Here is an 18,001-nt window from a genome sequence, read left to right as displayed (position 1 = left end):
AAGAAAAATCTGTCCTTTTACTTTTGCAGTTGTGGAGAATAAACGATTCTTTATGGAAAATACAACTCTCTAAGAATGTTTTCTATTCTAATCTTGCTGACTAATCTTTCTTCTTCTAAAGTTTTAATCTTGCTTAAGGAATAAATGTGTGATATTGTGTTAGAAAAGCCAATCAATTGCTCAGGCTCTAGCTGGGAAGCAATGTGAGTTCCCCTTTTGTACAAGCTCTTCTCAAATGTGATTGTTTGCCCAGCGTCAAATTCCATGGATTTTAGCAGCTGAATGGGTACAAAATTTGACATGGTCAGAAATGTGCTTATAAAAACTTATTACCGTTGAATAGCTGGTGCATTCTTGGTGCACTCAAGTGCGAAGTGCCCTTGCAGAGGCCTGGCTGGCAGCACCTCTGGGACTCATTAGCACACACACGCTCTCATCCCAGGCCTGTTCCCATGTGCCATGGGCAGGGGACGCCTGTAGGAGCTGTCCTCAGTTAACCCCAGGCTGGCCCAGGCAGGGCACAACCACCACGGCTCCTCAGCCAAGGCAAGCCCCGCCAGGGAGGCAGCTCCTGAGGGCAAGTGTTGAGAATTACAGCCAGAACAGCGCTGAACTGAGAACAAGGGTGGGCATAAAACACCAAGTCTTGTGACCTTTCAGCTGACATGGCTGCTCCAGGGTTCTGCTGGGCACCAGCACACAGGTAGCTCTCATCTCCATAGCATCCTCCACCAAGCCAGTGAAGTCCAGCAAGGTGTGGCAAACTACAGGCACATTTCAATGCCTGGGTCACTGTAACCCAAATCTATGGCACCCACGCAAAAGGAGCCCACAGGGGTGTATCTATCTTAGAATCGCCAAATGGTTTGGGTTGGAAAGGACCATAAAGACGATAGTTTCACTCCCCCTGCCACGGGCAGGGACACCTTCCACTATCCCAGGTTGCTCCCAGCCTTGTCTAGCCCAGTCTTAGACACTTCCAGGATGCACCAAGGCAATAGCTCACACTGCACCCAAGTACCAGATCAGTATGCATGCACCAGCTTTAAGAAAAGCTGCTTCACTCTCGCAAGGTGCTCCACTGACAAGGCCTTACACTATAAAAACCTCTTTGCTTGGATTAGTGCTATGCCCAGACTTAGAGACAAATCTCAAGCTCAAGTTATTTGGAAGAGTTGAAATAGCAGGGTTTGGGCAGCTGGATCTGTGTGGGGAGGTTAAATACAAATGCTGAGCACACACTGCCTCCTTCCTGGCCTTACCCAGCTCCGCACCAGCTTCTGCCTGGAGCAGAGCTTTCCAGCTCAGGCAGAGGGAACCCCAGACCCCCTGACAGACCTTGGGGATGATGGTCATCACAGGATGTCTTTCCTTGCCTCTCTGCACTGCAGCATTCATGGGCAAAGTGCCACCTTATCCCCTCTGGGTAGAAAGGCATCATGGATGAGAGCTTTGGGTGTGAATAAATAAGAGCAGTTGCCAACAGGGAACTTGAATGAGAAAGCCAGATATTTTTATGAGTGTTCAAATAAGGACCAGGGAAACCTTCCTGAACACTGAGAGTTCCTGCAAATCCAGTTCTCACCTATGTTGCTTTAAAGACTGCTCAACCATGTTTCTAATGCCTATGTAAGTCAGGTGATTAAATCCAATTGGTGTCATGTTAATAGTAAAAACACTTCCCTAAACACACAGATTCTGATAAGATGTTCATTAAAAAAGCAAACAGCCTGAAGGGCACATTTTAAAACAATAAGTTACAATTTTTTCAATTTAAATTAGTGTGTCATTATTTGATTTGATTTTAGTAGTCGAAGCTATCTTTGGGAATTGTCAGAACGAAAAATGTTATTGAAACAAACCATCTGAAACAAGTGCAAATATTATTTTAACATCCAGTGACCTGAAAAATCCATTTTTCACTCAGCTCCAATTACCAGTAATAATAAAGAAAGCAAAATATCTTTCTCCATTAGAAATATGACTTATACAGGAATAATACCCAGTGATATCATCACATCCATTCCTTTATGAAAATTCTGTCTCACTAGCTAAGCTTTCCTAGGAGCTTAAGATATCTCTTGTACTATGAAGAAAAGGTCTTAAAGGCGGATTCTGGCAAGGTTCAGCTCCATTTCACCAGAAGACAAAAGGTCAAAATAAGCCCCAAAGATAATAAGGAATGTCATTCATAGGTGGGATGAGAGCAAAATTACTCCACATTCAAGCAGAGCTTTAGTTTAAAAGACAAGAGTGAGGCATCCTTATTAAGCTATAGTGATTCCAGTGGCAAGAACAAGGCTGCTAATGCAGTAAGGGGTGTTGATCCCCAAAAGGCATGGAAGAAGGAATAACTTTAAAGGGTTGAAACTTTTAACTTGGATATTTTTAAAGCAGAATGCTTCAGGATCATTTTCATTTCACAGTTCACCTGCATTTATTACACAGGAGCAAACAAAACTTGTCAGTTCAGCATGAGTCCTTAATTTTTTTTTTATTCTTTCCATCTTGGCGTGATTTTGTTTCAGGGTCCACAAGAACCAGTCTCTTTATACAGTCCACCAAACCAAGAATATTATGTAGTTCTATGTTCCTTAAGTTTTTCATGTATCAAAAATTAGTATTCATACCATGGTAAATATCCAGTGAGTAAATAAAAACTGTAAATCCAAGTGAACAACCAAACTCCTGACAGTGCCTGCTCCAAACGCACATCTCCTCTTACACTGCCCCCAGGCCAGTGACATACATATATCCAGATATACAGAAAGAAAAAAGGAATTTCATAAGCCCACAGGCCAACAGAGTTCTTCCTCTGTTCTCCTCCTGACCAGGGTCTTTGGGTTTCCAGCATTTTTCTTCCTGGCTACCGTTAGTTTTGGCAAGAGCAGTAATACCACTAAGAAGTTACAGACCCTCTGTTCCATTCCAAAACCAATTTAGCTAACTTAAACCAGCAAGCCCCCATTCCCCCTTCTTATCAGATGCAATTTCTACTAGTGCCTGAGGGACAGAGGAAATCAGAAAGCACACTACAACCCAGCAGGAAATATTTCTGACCATGGTTAATGCTTCTTTAGCAGTGCAACAGAATCTTTACAGATCTTTGAGGATCCTTGGAAGAATTCCATTTACTACTCTCCAGGCCATATTTTGCTGTGAAAACCTTATTACACAACTGAAGCATTAACGGATTCAGAGTAAAATAAGAAAAGATGTATTATCCTAAAGATTTGGAGAACAGGGAAAGAAGGAGTTAAGAAAGGCACACAGAGTTTTCCTTTCACTCCATGTGATTATGTTGTGATAATGGCCGCTACAGACCTGTCCATCACTCGAGGACTCAGGTCAGAGAAGCTCTCTGACCCGACCAGCTGGGTGACACAAGCCAAACAATGACAAATTCAGCTTCAGTTGCTCTTGTCAGAGGGATCTCAGGGTTGCCTGTTGGGCAGCTATGAGACAACCACACTTTCATTTTATTCATCTTGGTTTATTCTTTCTCTCTCTCTTTTTTTTTTTTGTTTGTTTACTGGCTAGGGAATTTGCAGGGATATAGCTACAGAGCTTGGAAAGGCCCAGTCTCTCATCTCTTCGATGCAGAAGTGTCTTTCTAACTTTGACTTCCTTACCTAGCTCCCACATTCCAAACTTTTAGCAAATATAGAGGTAATTGCCTCAAGCTACCTTGATAGGAAGTACTTTAAAGCCATCCTCTGGCACAATAAACTCACCTGGCAGATTTCTAGGTATTGCTGTGAAGCTGGCCAGTGACATCTCATTGGGATGCAGGATGCCAACTCAGCTCCAATTGCCCCTGTATTGATTTGCTCCCTTCCAGTCACTGGGGAATGCCACAGCCACAGGCATTAATGGAAGATAATGTTTTTATTGGAAATGGCAGGATACTACCCCCATTTTCAAATTACCCTAAAGAGAAGCAGACTCACTCTGGAGTACTAGTCAGCAGCCAACCAAAGATGTTTGACTGAGGATTGTGCTTGATCTACAACTGGTCACAAAAAGTAGAGGGGCAGACTACCACCCCCTGTGAATTACAAAGAGGGCTTAATGTGACTCAGGAAAAATCAAGATGATAATGCTGTTGTTGGCATGTGATTTATCCCAACACGAATTTAGCTCGTGGCGTCACATTTTTTCCCTAGTACAATATGCCACCACCTGAGCTTCTATAATATCTCCTCACCAAAGGCAGAAGGTCACACAGAGCGGTGCTATCACACCCTCTCCCCACAAACCCCGGGGGGGTCAGTGATGCAGCACTGACTCAGCAGGAGCAGGACCACAGACTGAGCCACTTTGTGTCATTTCTCTTTGCCTGGCAAAGTCTCCCATCCAAGGGGTGACACAATCCAATCTGTCAAGCCAATGAGAGCTGACAAGATCCCAACCTGAGAAGAATAAAACCTACAGAACAATAGATGCTCACCATGGTTCTCGTCAGCTCCTACCAGCACAGGAACCTTTTGTTTCAGCAGCTGATGAGATACAGAACAAGTCATAGGGACACTGAGTCACTCAAGTGCACTTACTTTTCTTCCTGCTTACTCCTTCCTCCAAACCTCCAGCTTCTGTTGCTGTGTCCATGGCTCACTCTCCACCAATCTCCATCAAACATTGATATGAAGTGGAAAAAGCCTATGTCCCTGGTGGGCACAGAAACCTCTAACTGCAGTTCATAATTAATGTCCAACACTCAGTTAAATAACAGCCAGTCTTAAGGAAAGCACAGATGAAGGTTCTGCCCAGACATTTTTTTGCATAGCACCAGTTTCTTAAAAATCTTGAATGTTCTCTGTACAGGTTTCTCAGCTCAGACTGTACCAAGCTGTCTCCCCACAGTCTTGCTGCCTTTCCACACTGGCCACAGGAAAAGAAAGACAGAAGTACCTACTGTTCTTGTGCCTTAGGTTTACAGGTTGCTATCCCAAAGGACTGGATTACATGGAGGGAAGAGTGATTTTTGGATGTACCCCTTAGTGAACAGGTGAGGACACGGGTGCTACTGGCAGGTCAACATGTTGCTATATTAGAGGCAGACTCAGAAAGAAGTGCAAGAACTTCTGTACCCAAAGTAGAAGGAACTGTTAATAAATTGGAAATCTAAAGTTTTTCCGACTGTGGAGGTGTATTGCTGAGAGTGGCCCCTGCAGAATGGCACAGGGTAGTGTGGGGAGCCCTGGGCCAAACCAAACTGCCACTGACTAAAGCAGGAGTGGGAAGAGGGCCTTGGGCTGGAAAAAGGGGCTGCTCTGCACTTATGGGCAAGAAGAAGCAGGGAGTCCCTCCCTCCCATGTCTGTGGCTGGTTTTTGGCCTAACAAAAAGGGTAAGTTGCCCCTGATGAAGCTGTGATGGAAAACGAGTCCTCTCCAACAATAGCCCAGTGCTAAGAAACATCTGTGGATCTGGGCAGGAGAGAAAGCAAGGACCTCTTCTAAGGGCATTTGTTTCTCCATCAGTCTTTTGTGGTGTCTTTCCCTCACCCACCTCCTTTCCTGCTTGGTTATTCCAGCATTAGTTTGCACAGGCTGTTTGCAGATACAGAACAACAGAGGTCTGCTTAGAAAGCCAGCAGAAACCTCTTAGCTTGAGACCAGAAATGTGCAGAATCCCCAAAGAACAAAAATGTTTGAACTTGCCTCCCCAAAAGTGTTGTATTCATTGACTTGCAAGCAGGGGGAACAGCCATAGTAATTTAACCTAGGGAAGAGTGCCAGCAACTTATTTAATTGCAAGGTTTGTGCCAACAACTCCACAATACAACTATTAATACAAGTCTGCAGTACAAGACTAATTCTGCTAACCTTTTGCTATTGCCTTTTAGTCAGGTCAGCGGCTGCATCCCTTCTGTGCTGACACTATTCAACAAACACTGGCAACTGCTTTTAAGCAAACACCAAATGGAGCAGGGCAGGAGGGAGGGGAGAGGGACCATTGATAAAATGAAGATTCCCCCCACGACCCCACCCCTTGCTGTCCAAATGTTTCACATTTCTTTCTCAATTTCAAGCCGCTCTCTTGAAACTGGGAATGTGTCTTGCCATGAATTTGGCTCTGGAAAACAGCCAGATCTCTGGTCTGGAATCCATCAGCTCATTTCCCAGTTTCTGTGAGACTGCATTTGAGAAATGTGAGTCTATCTCAGTCCACTGGCAAGACTGGTCATCAATCAATGTATGAAAACATGAGGTCTGACACTGAGGACCAATCCACTTTTCTAAATGCAGCATTCCTTTAAAGAACACGTATTTTTACAGAAAAAGTTAAAAAGAAAGCAATAATGGACCGGGCACTACTGCAAGTTTTCAAGGCCATGATTATTCCGGCAATTTTGTGCCATTGTGAACATCTTAAAATCCAGTATTAAATGATGCATAACTCTCAAGCAACATCATTCTTGTATGAGGAAGTAAGCTCCCTGCTGCATTTGCAGACTCACTCCTGCTTCATTCTTCACCCATCCCCACGTTTGGGGTTGTATACTTACATCTCGTGGCTGTATCACAACAATAAATTCCAACCACCTGGGAGCAGATTCCTTTATTACACTCATAAACAGCGTTAAAGAGGTTGTAGCTTTTACCTTTATCCTGCTGCCACTACCATGATACAGAGAATAAATGCTGTGCTTACAAGCTCAACAGAAAACCAAGGTAAAAACTTCCATATGTCTACCATGAGTGCTCCTTCTCAGGGCATCAATAGTTCTTCGCAGGTACTGAGAAATTTTCAGACCCTGCTGATCCTACCAACCAATTCCCCAAAGACTTTGGCTCACAAATGGTAGCCCTGCATGTCAGGATTAGAAAATAATGCCCCACTCCCGAGAGTGGCTGCTAAAGCCATACGGTATCTGTTGGATCTCTGCCGACCGGGGTTGAAAACATGGGAGCAGCGGATGCAGCCAGGCTGGAGTTGCTGACGGCATCACTGCAGAATGTGTGACTGAACCCCGCCACGACACCCAGCCATGGCATTTGTCAGCCAAACTCCTCATTCAGCCAGGCCTTGGAAAATCCCCATTCTTGACAGAGAATGGGGAATGGCTTTCAGGCTGGCAGATTATCTGGTGAGTCTGTGGGAACTGCAAAACACTGCACCTGCCTGAAAAATGGCAGCAGCTCAGCACAAGACATTTCCAGAGGAGAAAGTTAATATATGGGAGGAATGCACATAAATCCTGTTATTTCTTAATGGGATTTGGGAGCTTATTTCTCACCCCGTGCTTTGAAACGTATCCCAAAGCCTATTCTATTAATCAATGTAAGCACAGTGTTTTTCTTATCAGCAGGAATCATTCTTTACTAGGGTTTGATATTTCTTTTGGTGGGATTTTTTAATGCAAGTGTGAAAAATTAATATTATGCTTGAATACCAGTTAGGATGTTTAACAAGCTGTGTCCTGGATAAGCTGCTCCTGTTCTGCTCCTGTTGTTTTGCTAATTTCAGTTTCCCAAGAAACCTAGAATAATTTATTTGTTGGCTTTTTTGTGTGTTTTTTGTTTTGTTTTGCTTTGTTTTGTTTTTTTTTTGTTTTTGTTTTTGGTTTTTTTTATGGTTTAGGCAGTGGCTGGCTAAAAATGGAAAGACGGGAACTCTATTTCCAATTCAGCTGTGTGAATGAGTGGACACAAGCTTTCTCTTACTAAAAACTAACTCCATTTGGAAAGTGGTTTTTTTCCACCTCTCTGGTGTACTCCGTTGGTACTGATGGGTATACTAATATCTTTCAGGGTTTCCTGGCACTGCCTTAGATGCTCTCTCTGCTGCTGCTGAATAGGGATTCACTCAAGGCTTTGGAAGTACACAAATGAGTTACAGAAATTTTCTGCCTTAGCAGTCTATTTTTAAAGGCCTCTGGACATTGTTCCTTTTACTATCAGTGTTTGTTGGAAAGCAAATTACAGTTCACCTTATTTTCACTTTCAAAGATCCTTCCCAATTCTAACTAGTTCAGAGAATATCCTCAGTTGGAAGGGACTCATAAGGATCATCAAATCCAGTTCCTGGCTCTGCACAAGACCACTCTAAGAATCCCACCATGAGCCTGAGAGCATTTTCCAAGCACTCCCTGTGCTCTGGCAGGCTTGGGGCCCATGACCACTGCCCTGGGGAGCCTGTTCAGTGCCTGACCACCCTCTGGATGAAGAACCTTTTCCTAATATTCAGCCAAACATCTCCTGACACAGCTCCAGCTGTTCCCTGGGCTGTTGGCACTGGGCTTCGGTCACTGGTCAAATACTTCCCTTGCAATAGACCTATGCTGGATTGCTGCTTCACAGTTTTGAGCTTCCTCAAAAGTCCCTGCAGGCAAACACCAATGAAATTTGAGATGAGATCAGCTCAGCTCCTGTTCTATTATCAATGATGAGTTTTCTTCCTGTGCCTTGGGCTCCCAAGAACTGCAGGAAAGGTTGAAAGTAGTGCATCCTTTTCCAAACAAACATCTGTTCTGTACAAACACTGAGCTGAAGAGTTCATTCCCTGGGCCTCATTTTAGGATCAGGTTTTAAACCTCAGCTTTGGCTGTATCTGCTATAGCCAAGGGAACAAGGACATGTGGCATTTTTCTGTCAAATCTTTCACGTAAGCTAAAGCCAGGGCAGGATTTATGAAGGCTTCATTTCTTGACACTAAGGATTACGTGTTACGTTTAATCACACAGGATTCCTCTCTGTCCTGAGAAGAAAATACTTCTTCATTTATATCTTTCTGTGACTTTGGGGGACAGGACACTCCATAACTCCTGTGGCAGCAATGAAGCGTGGAGACCTGATCATTCAGGACAGCTGTCTCTGGGGATTTAGGCCAAAACTTCACAGCTTGGGCTGACCTCTGCCAAGGAGGAAACTCTAAAACATGACTGGTCAACTGAACACCAACACCTGGCAGGCACCATCATCACTCCTTCTCAGCACAGAAATTATTTTATTTTCATCATTTCCTTTCGTAGGCAGGTTCATAATGGAGCTGTCTGGGCCCCTTGGGATTCGTAGCTTGGGACAAGCAAGGTATTCCCTGTAGCCAGACTCCCTGTGATGCATCACAGCACAGCTGGCAGTGCCCCCTCAGCAGTCTGAAAGCTGCCCCTGACCCTGCTAGAGCAGCAGCAGTGCCCACTGGGTCCTGCTCACATCAGGCACTTGGTTTGCCTGCGGTTGCTAATTCAGTGCCGTGGAAGTGAACAGAAGTCTTTTTGTGCTGGAGAACACTCAGCAGCCTAATGGAGGGGCTGACAATAGAAGCCCTTTCATGCAGCAACTCCCTCGCCTTAAGAAAAGGTAGGGATCCTGTCCCTTGTGCTGGCATCAGCAGTCTTTGGAGAGGCCCTAATGCGAGCCCTGAGAAACCAGGAGGAGTGGTGAGGAACTGCCTCCTGCTTCCTCAAGCAATTACAGCAGCGTCCAGATTTCCTTGATATCTGGAATCAGACGTCTGCCTTGTGCACTGTCTGCCACAAGAGTCTGATGTGCTAGCAGATGATTTTGCACTATGAACCCCTCCTCATAACCAGAGTACTGGAAGATAAAGGGAGAGAAGGGGTGTTTTTAAAAAGCATCAACAACACAGTCCCCAAGGAGCTATTTCTCCTTTCCCCAAGCAGCAAGGAGAAAAAGAAAGTCCATACAGACAGGAACAAGGGTGGAAATGTTCAAAGAAAAAAATTATAACAAATCTTAAAAAAAAAAATCACAGAAGATGTCACCGTGCCTCTGGCTCAGTTTCATGTCCTAATGCCCAGGCCAACAAGACTCTCATGACTCTGCCAGCTTCAGAGAAGCTTCCCCAATGTGAGCATGGGCCATGGGTTTTGTACCCGCAGCCCTACAAAAAGGGTAACAGTTCCTAAACTGCCGCTTGTCACACCACGGGATACAGGGAACAGATGGAAAGAAACTTTGCCTGTCAGTGCATAAAATATTTTTGTTGTGTTTGTAGGGACCCTGGGCATTCAAGCAGGGAAAGCCACGAGCTCCTGGTACTGGGAGAACACTGATTCCCAGTGCTTGGATCAGAGACAGGGAGAAGTGTCTGTGGACCAGCTGGGTACAGAATGGCCTTTTGAGTTTTGTTTTGTCAAGAATGGCAGAACAATTCTCACTGTACGTAGCTAAGTGCTCTATGAGCTCTCTCAACCAAAATTACCAGAGAAGTAGCACGGCCAGGGAAGCCTTTTGAAGGCAGTTGCATCCAGCTCCTGCAAGCACTGACTGCTGTTCATTGCATCACTTTGGATCAGGCTCCAGACAATGCTTAAACACCTTACAAGAACCCCAGATTATTTCTCAGGCTCTGTCCCAATCTATTCCCATTATTATTAAACTTTTATTGCTTCCTACATCCCTGCTGAGAGGTAAACCTCAGAGTTTGTGTCATGCTTTTGGCATGAGGTCCCTGCAAACGACCTGCCCTTTTGAGTGAAGGGAACCCATGAACTCCAGCACAGCATGTGAAAAGTGTTCCTGCACAGCCACGATCTAAGGGAGAATGCTTTGGATGCTTTAATTCCTAGGCAAGAGAAACAACTCCTTTGTTAGTGTTGTCAACACGGAGCTCAAAATAAAAGGGCATTTCAGAGGCCTACAACAGCCAGAACTGTTCCAAAGGTTTGTGTAGCGAGGAGAAACACACCACAGAAATACCTCTCCTGGCTCCAAAATGGTTGAGACTGATTAACCTTAATTACCTTAGGTTAAAAATTCTTAAAGAAAATTGAGTGGGAATGAAACCTTGTGTTACACGTTTGCCTTTACTGCCTATAACAGTCAGAACTTTCACTTTTGCATTTTTGATCTTGCAGCTAAGGGTGAGCCAAAACCAATTATTTAGAAATAAATATCTGGGTTTACTTCTGGGTATTATCATGATTTTGAGGCCACAGAAAATTGAATTCTAATTAAACACTTGATATCACCTGCAATCACTTTGGCATTTGTCATTGAAGTTCTATTTCCAGATGAAGAAGCCACCTGTTTAATGAAAATTCCATGGCAAGCAAATATCCCTAAATCGAGCCAAAATTACAAGGTTCTAAAATACTAAGCGGGTGTAATAAAAAATCAGAAATTCAGCTGTAGGACCCAAAGTCTGGAAACAGGAGTGGAGGTCACTTCAGGGAATTTGACTTCTACTCATTTTGAAGCCCTAGTGACACAATGAGGACACTGAGTTACTTTTTAAGCACAAATGTGTTTAAACACTAAAAACAAAACAAGCAACTGTTCTGTTTTTTTAAAAAGGGAAACTAATTGAAAACTTGAGAACCTTCTTGCCAAAGGATTATTTGGCACCATGACATTGACTACATGTTTCATATCACAGAATCAATATAAAAGGGAAAATACATGGTTAATTTGCCTCCTTTTTGGGCACTGTCCCTATGCTACCCAGAGACATTCTGCTGCTCCTTTAGGTACTGAGTTTTGGACATTTTCTTGAGGTGCAGCAGAAAAGGAAAGTACAACTTTTGCCATTCTTCCTTTCCCACTGGTACAACAAAAACAGATGCTAGGAGGATTCCACAAAGCTTTATTCTGAGGCTTCTCTCAGGGAAAAAATGTGAGTCAGATGTAATAAATTTATGGTCTGCTCTCACCTCCAGCAAAATAAATGATGACTAGACCTGCCTGGAGGACTTTGAATCAGCTGCCATGAAACTGTTCCAGCGCAGGGCTGTCTTTCCAGGGGGAAAGAAGAGCAGCATTAGCATAGAGAACATGCAAAGCCATGTTAGCTGCACGCCTGGCATTTCTGACGAGTTGAGCTGGGCTGGGTTGCCCGATGTGCTGAGCACCGTGGCTGAGTCAGCAGAGCTTCACTGCTGTTTTTCACCAAAGCTCACCCATCCTTGCTCACTCAGTCACCTCCCCCCTCCAAGGCAGCCTGTCCTGCTGCACGGAGAGCAGAAATACATCTGATTAGGGAATCTGACTCAAAGGCAGCAAATAACTTGCTCTTATTTGGAACGCAATGCTAAAAAATTACACTAAAATATACTAAAGCTCTTGTAGCTGGCTCTCTAAACCAGCAATTTCCACCAGCTGAGAATATGGGCCTGCTTTTTGCACTTACACTCCCAACTGTTGCCTCTTTCTTTTTTGAGTAAATTCCTGGCACGTTACTGGTGGAGAAATGTGTCTTTCCCAAGGGCTGCCCAGGGCTGTGAGAACCAGTTTTTGTGCATGTGGGCCTTTTGTAAATTCACCCCTCTTAGTTTTGAACTTCCATTCCTGCCTTTGATCTGAAGCTGAGACAAGTCAGTACTCTGGGTCCCCAGCAGTTCCTCAGGGCTAGAAAGAGCTACTGTATTCACACAGACCTGTCATCTCTCTATTCCATAACAATACATCAGTGTTGTCATGTACCAGCTTAGATATTTGCTGAAATGTCCACTTTTATGTACTCTAAGGCCATTTAACACCACTCTGTCAGTGCAAACAGACAGGTAAGTAGACATAAATATAATTATTTGCCAACAGAACATGGAGCCAAAACAGAAAATAAAGCTTCTAAATTATGAAAAATCAGAAATTAAAAACTGGCATCCATGATTTCTGGTATTTATATGTAGCATCATTTACAACTGTTGTTCTAAATCATTCTCAGTGTCTGCATCTTTAATGGTCCCTTTCAACCTAAAACTTTCAATGATTCTCCAAGCACTCTTGTACAGAATTAAACCTGTAACATAATTCATCATTTCCCCACAGTTCCTCATTACTTCACAGTATACTTAGGCAAGGAATACTGAATGAACTAAGTTACTAATATGCAATTAATTCTGAAGAGTACATAGTGAATTGAAGCACGAGAGGAATTTCTCAGTTGAAACTGGAAACCAGGAAACGAGAGCTGCCTGAATTCCAGAAAGCAGAGCTTTCACATGCAGCCATTCTCCAGCTCTGCAGCAGCCATGCATGAGCAAAACACTGAAATGCTGACACTGATAGCACAAACCAAGCAGGGACTACAAGGAGAGAAAAGGGAAAACCCAGCCAAAAATAAAGCCCAGCACATTTTTGCAGTGTTGTTTTAGGAAAGGCAAGCACAAGTCATACAGCTCCCAGTGGCACTATGCACACTCCAGGCATGTTTGACATTAAGGGGCCTGGTTGTTGTGGAAACGAAATCCCATAGATTAATTAATGTTCAGCAGCCAGAGCCATCTCCCATCCCTCCTCCCTGTCTCCCTGCCCCCAATTTAAAAAAAAAAGGGAAAAAAAAAAGGAAAAAAAAGAGGGAGTGTGATTTTTACATCACAGAAGAATGTCAGAGCAAAAAGAAACTTTCCTCACAACTACAGAACACTGCCAGGAACAGTGAACAGCCTGTGTTAGTCCCAAGTGTTTATAAAAGAAAAATAACAACACTATTTCAGTGAGGCTACTTTTGCTGTCCGTGGCTATGCCAAACTGCCTCCCAGAAGGTCCTGCAAGAAAGATGATTGTGTGAAATTGCTAAAATCCCTTTATGATGAGAGGACTTTACTGGGAGCCTCCCTTTTTTTATTTTGAACACGTAACTGTAGTAATCACAACTAATTTACTTCAATGACTGACAGTCTTCACGTGAATGTGTTTGCACAGGGATTTGAATATGCAAAGGATTTGAACAACATTTGATTCTGAGTATCAGCATTTTCTTTTATCTGCTGCTGGTTCTGATCTGCTGAATTCCCCACATACATCCCAGTTTGCAGCAGGGAGTAAGATTGAACATAAATCCCTCTATGCACTGGTAGCTCAACATACACACTGTAGACACAGAATGCACCAGATTGATGACACAATCTAGTGGTTAGGACCCACTAGAGGTGAAATTTCAGAATTACCTATATTCGATTTTCAGAAAAGTTTTAGGGCCATAGGCCAAACATGTTTTAGGTAGTCAAAGATTTAAAGTGATGCTTTTGAAAATCCGTGGTATTCAGGCACCTGCATCTTGAGGTACTTGGGTAACAGACCGGTTGTGATGAGAACGAGGAATTCCTTCTCCCATTTTTTCCCCTCAAAATATCCTTGTGAGCTATGTTACTAGTTGCCTGCTGCGAACACCCAATCATTAAATAATAAAAATCTTGAAGGTGCACCATACTTAACAGATATTTAGTAAGTAGGATGAGCAAACCACTAGCACAGCACAATATAGATACACTTATCAAACAGGTGCAAGTATTTGCTGCACTGTTTCACACACACACTCCTAATTAGCCAACATTCCACCTTGTGACTGAAAGCACTCGCTTTGTTTTGCCTCAGGAGTGGTGGGGATGGATTACTGACCATGCTCAGATATGCCACAACTTCATGACACAAGATCACTTCATGAGAGTCCCCTACTCCCTCCCATTCATAGCAGTGAAATAAATACAGCCAATTTCTGCAAGCCACGATACTTCCTGTGGGACAAAACTTGCACTTGGATACCTAAACAATGCTGAGATCTTTCCTGTGTTTCTCAAATATGCAGCTCCTGAGCAAACCTGCCGATTTGAACAGGTGCTCATCACTTAAAACCCAGGCCAAACACAACGTAAGTTATTACATTTCAGTGTTACTTCTACAACTCTTGCCCTCTGAGGCGGGCACCCCTCCCACCCTCCTTGCGTGGCATGGAAGATGAGAAAAGTACCTTTGAGATGATTAATGGCTCTCCGTTCTCCAGCCCGCCCTTCAGCGTGAATCCCCATGGAGCACCTCCGTGCAGCAGTGCCTCCAGGTAGATATATCTTCCCTTGTGGGTGATGCTGCACTCTGAAGGGGATATGCCGGTGTTAATATTCTCTAACATCCTTATCTGTCCTAATCACATACTCAGGCAAACAAAAATCCCACTCAGGCAGTCACAGAGCGACCAGGTTAGAAATCAAAATCCCCAGAAGCCCATCACAAGTCATCCCTGAATATGAGAAACAGGAAGAGCCTGAGGTGGAAAGTTCTGCTTCAGAGCCAGAGTCCAAGGTGGTGGGTTAAAAACAGCCCCATCAACATTTCACCACGCTGCTTCTCCATCGGAATCTTAGTTTCAGCGCTGAGCTCTCCCCATTCCCAGGTACTCCTCTGGGCATTCCAGCTTGGTAAAGGTTTCTCTTCCTGCCTTCGGCAAATCAAAACTGCTTTTAAAGATGTGGGCAAAAAGAGAAAGAAAGAAAGAAAAAAAAAAAAAAAAAAAAAAAAAGAGAGAGAGAGAGAGAAAGTTTATGGATTTAAAAGCCCTGGCCAGTAAATTGCCAAAATCCAAACGAATGCTTCATTTGTGATTGATTATCAGTCTTTTCTTCCTTTCTGCATGCGATTTACCATTACAATGGCCTTTTTGCCTCAGCCCACTGCACTAAAAGAATGGAAGTGTCTTCTCCCTCTCAGCTCTCAGTTACTCTGTTCGCTTACTTCACAATTTTCTAACTAGTCAAAAAAAAAAAAAAAAAGGCTGGGGGAGGAGGAGAGAGCAAGTCCATCCCTAAAACCCTTTAGAGGGGTTTACAATGTGAAATAACTCCATACTTATTGGATTAAAGAGTGAAAAAAAAGGAAAAAAAGCTATTGGGAAAACTGGAGAAGCAGGTGAAATGAATCCTGTGGGAAAAACGTTAGGGCGATAGCTGAACTCTTTTCATTTTCGGCGCTCTCCCCGATGAGCTGCCAGAGCTGCAGCAGCCACTGCTGCTCTGAGGGAGGGTGAGGAAGTGAGGGGAGAGAGAGAGATGGATTAAGGCAAGTAAGGCAGTGCTGCCCAATTGTGCACATCAAGCATGCAATTATGGAATGCAGTGTGCAAAAGCTGGGACTCACCCTTTTATTATGCCCCCGGAAACCACCATCTTTCTATTGTCCTTGCCAAGGAATTGTAACAATCCAAACTGCCAGTTGCTGAAAACACAATGGACCTGTTCCAAATCAGCTCAGTGGAGCACTGCTAATAATTCTGCTCTCATAAAGTGCTTTTCCTCTGCATGGAGCCTGGACATATTTCTTTTCTCCATTTACATTGCCAGAAAAGGCCAATGCTTTCTCAATAAATGATGTAAGAAATTACACCAAAACCTCTGGATACTTTTATTGATATAGGCAGTTGCCTACTGTAGAACATGTGGATGTGGCTGCATCTGCTCTTCCATATGTGCACATAGACTCAGGAACTTGGCTCATCACTTAACATATATCACAGCATGTATCACTGAAGGTGTGCAAAACCTCTCCTGATTTTTAATTGGACCTTTTTTAATGGTACAATAGAAAGAGGAGACCAGAGCCCACTGCCCTTCCTGTTGGCAGAGCTGAGGAAACACATAGTAGTGTCTCTGCCTCTAAGGCACCCCCAGATTTTGATCTCACCATGCGTGGGATGTGCGTTATTTCTCCTTCGGGTTTTACAAGCTCTCAGGTCCTTCTCCCAACAAAACCTTACTGAACGGTGGGGGAAAAGCTTTGGAGCTGGGACTCTAAACCCAGAAATCCTTGCATTTGTCCATGCCACCTCACTCCCACCCCATTCCCTTTAAGATGTTACAGGTTCCCAGAGCCTGCTATTTGCCTTACATGTCCCAGGTCTTATTCCTAACAGCCACGGAGAAAAATACAGAAAAGAGGCCCCTTGCTTTATTTTTCATGACAGATGATTCCTTAGCCCTTGCTTACACAGAGCTTTGCCCCCTCAGCTTTAAGGGGAGGGGCTGAGTTTTCATTAGCCTCACATCCTGGTCAGGCTCATGGCTTGCTGTTATCCAGCACTCACCCTTTTGCCGGACTCAAATCCGATTTCTGAGGTTTTACACTCCTAATGTTTCAGTGTGAAAACCCTCACTCCAAGGCACCACAAAGGGCAATTCATTTCCAGCCCTTCCAGGAATAGACGAAGGCTCTGGGAGCTCTCTGGGCCATGCCTCCTCCTCTCAATAGCCAGCAAGACTAGTCAAGGCTGTGTAAGGACACACTAGCCTGTTCACAGGTCGAGGCAGTTCTCTGCATTACACTCACTTCCCATACAAAACATTTGTCACCACACCTGCCTGCAGACACCAGGTTCCAGTGAGAGCTGTATTTCTTCCAGGGCCTGCTGCATCTGATGATTAAAAGTTATCAACATATTTCCAAGAGACAGCTTTACTTCTCCAGCACTCTGTCTCATTTCAAGTGCTGAATCCAACATCATTTTTGCCAAAAACTTCATTAAATTTGTCACCACTGCGAGCACAGAATTTTCTCCTCTTATCACCTCCAGATTTGCTATTTTTTCATCCTGTTAATCCAGCTCCAAAAGGGTCACATCCAGGTGCTTCCATGTATCAGAGACTCACAATCAGCCAAGGAAAAATGTTTGATCAATCACCCAGAAAGGGCTGCCAAATACTGTGCTACTCCCTCAGCAGGGTCTTATTCCACACAGGAGTTCCTCTCAGGACAGAGCTGAGATACTCCCTGAAGGGATGCAACCAAAAGAGACCCAGGCTCAGAAACGTGCTTTCCACACAGAACAATGTATTTGAAGTTTTGCACAGTTTTTGTGTAAGGAAGAATAAATTTGGAAGAGTCATGTCAGAACCCTTTCCCTCATAGAGCACTACACTGCTAAAGCAGGAAAAATTACCACTGATTTCACTTTTCAGAAGTCCCAATCAAACCCTGTATTTATCATCAGTCAAGGCAGCTGGCAATTGCTCTGTCTTTTCCTAAATGCCTTCAAATATTCCAGGTTTCCTTTACAAGTGAAGTTCATCTGAGCAACACTGCCCCCGTCTGCTGGAACCAGAAATTGTCACAGTTTAAGCTGATCTGTTTACATGCTAACATTTCCTTGGTTATAAGGCATTTACTACGCTTTTCCCTTTCAAAAATCAATCAGGATGTGTCCTGAGTGTTCAGAGTGCCTGATCTAATCAAAGACAGGAAATTCAGCTAATTTTGTACACACTTGTTACTGCCCTTTTGGCAGGAGAGCTACAACACTAGGCTTAGTTTAAATCTACCTGCTGGTTTGTT

Source organism: Sylvia atricapilla, chromosome 4, assembly GCF_009819655.1.
Source record: "Sylvia atricapilla isolate bSylAtr1 chromosome 4, bSylAtr1.pri, whole genome shotgun sequence".
NCBI classification, from domain to species: Eukaryota; Metazoa; Chordata; class Aves; order Passeriformes; family Sylviidae; genus Sylvia; species Sylvia atricapilla.
Note: the sequence above shows the minus strand (reverse complement) of the source record.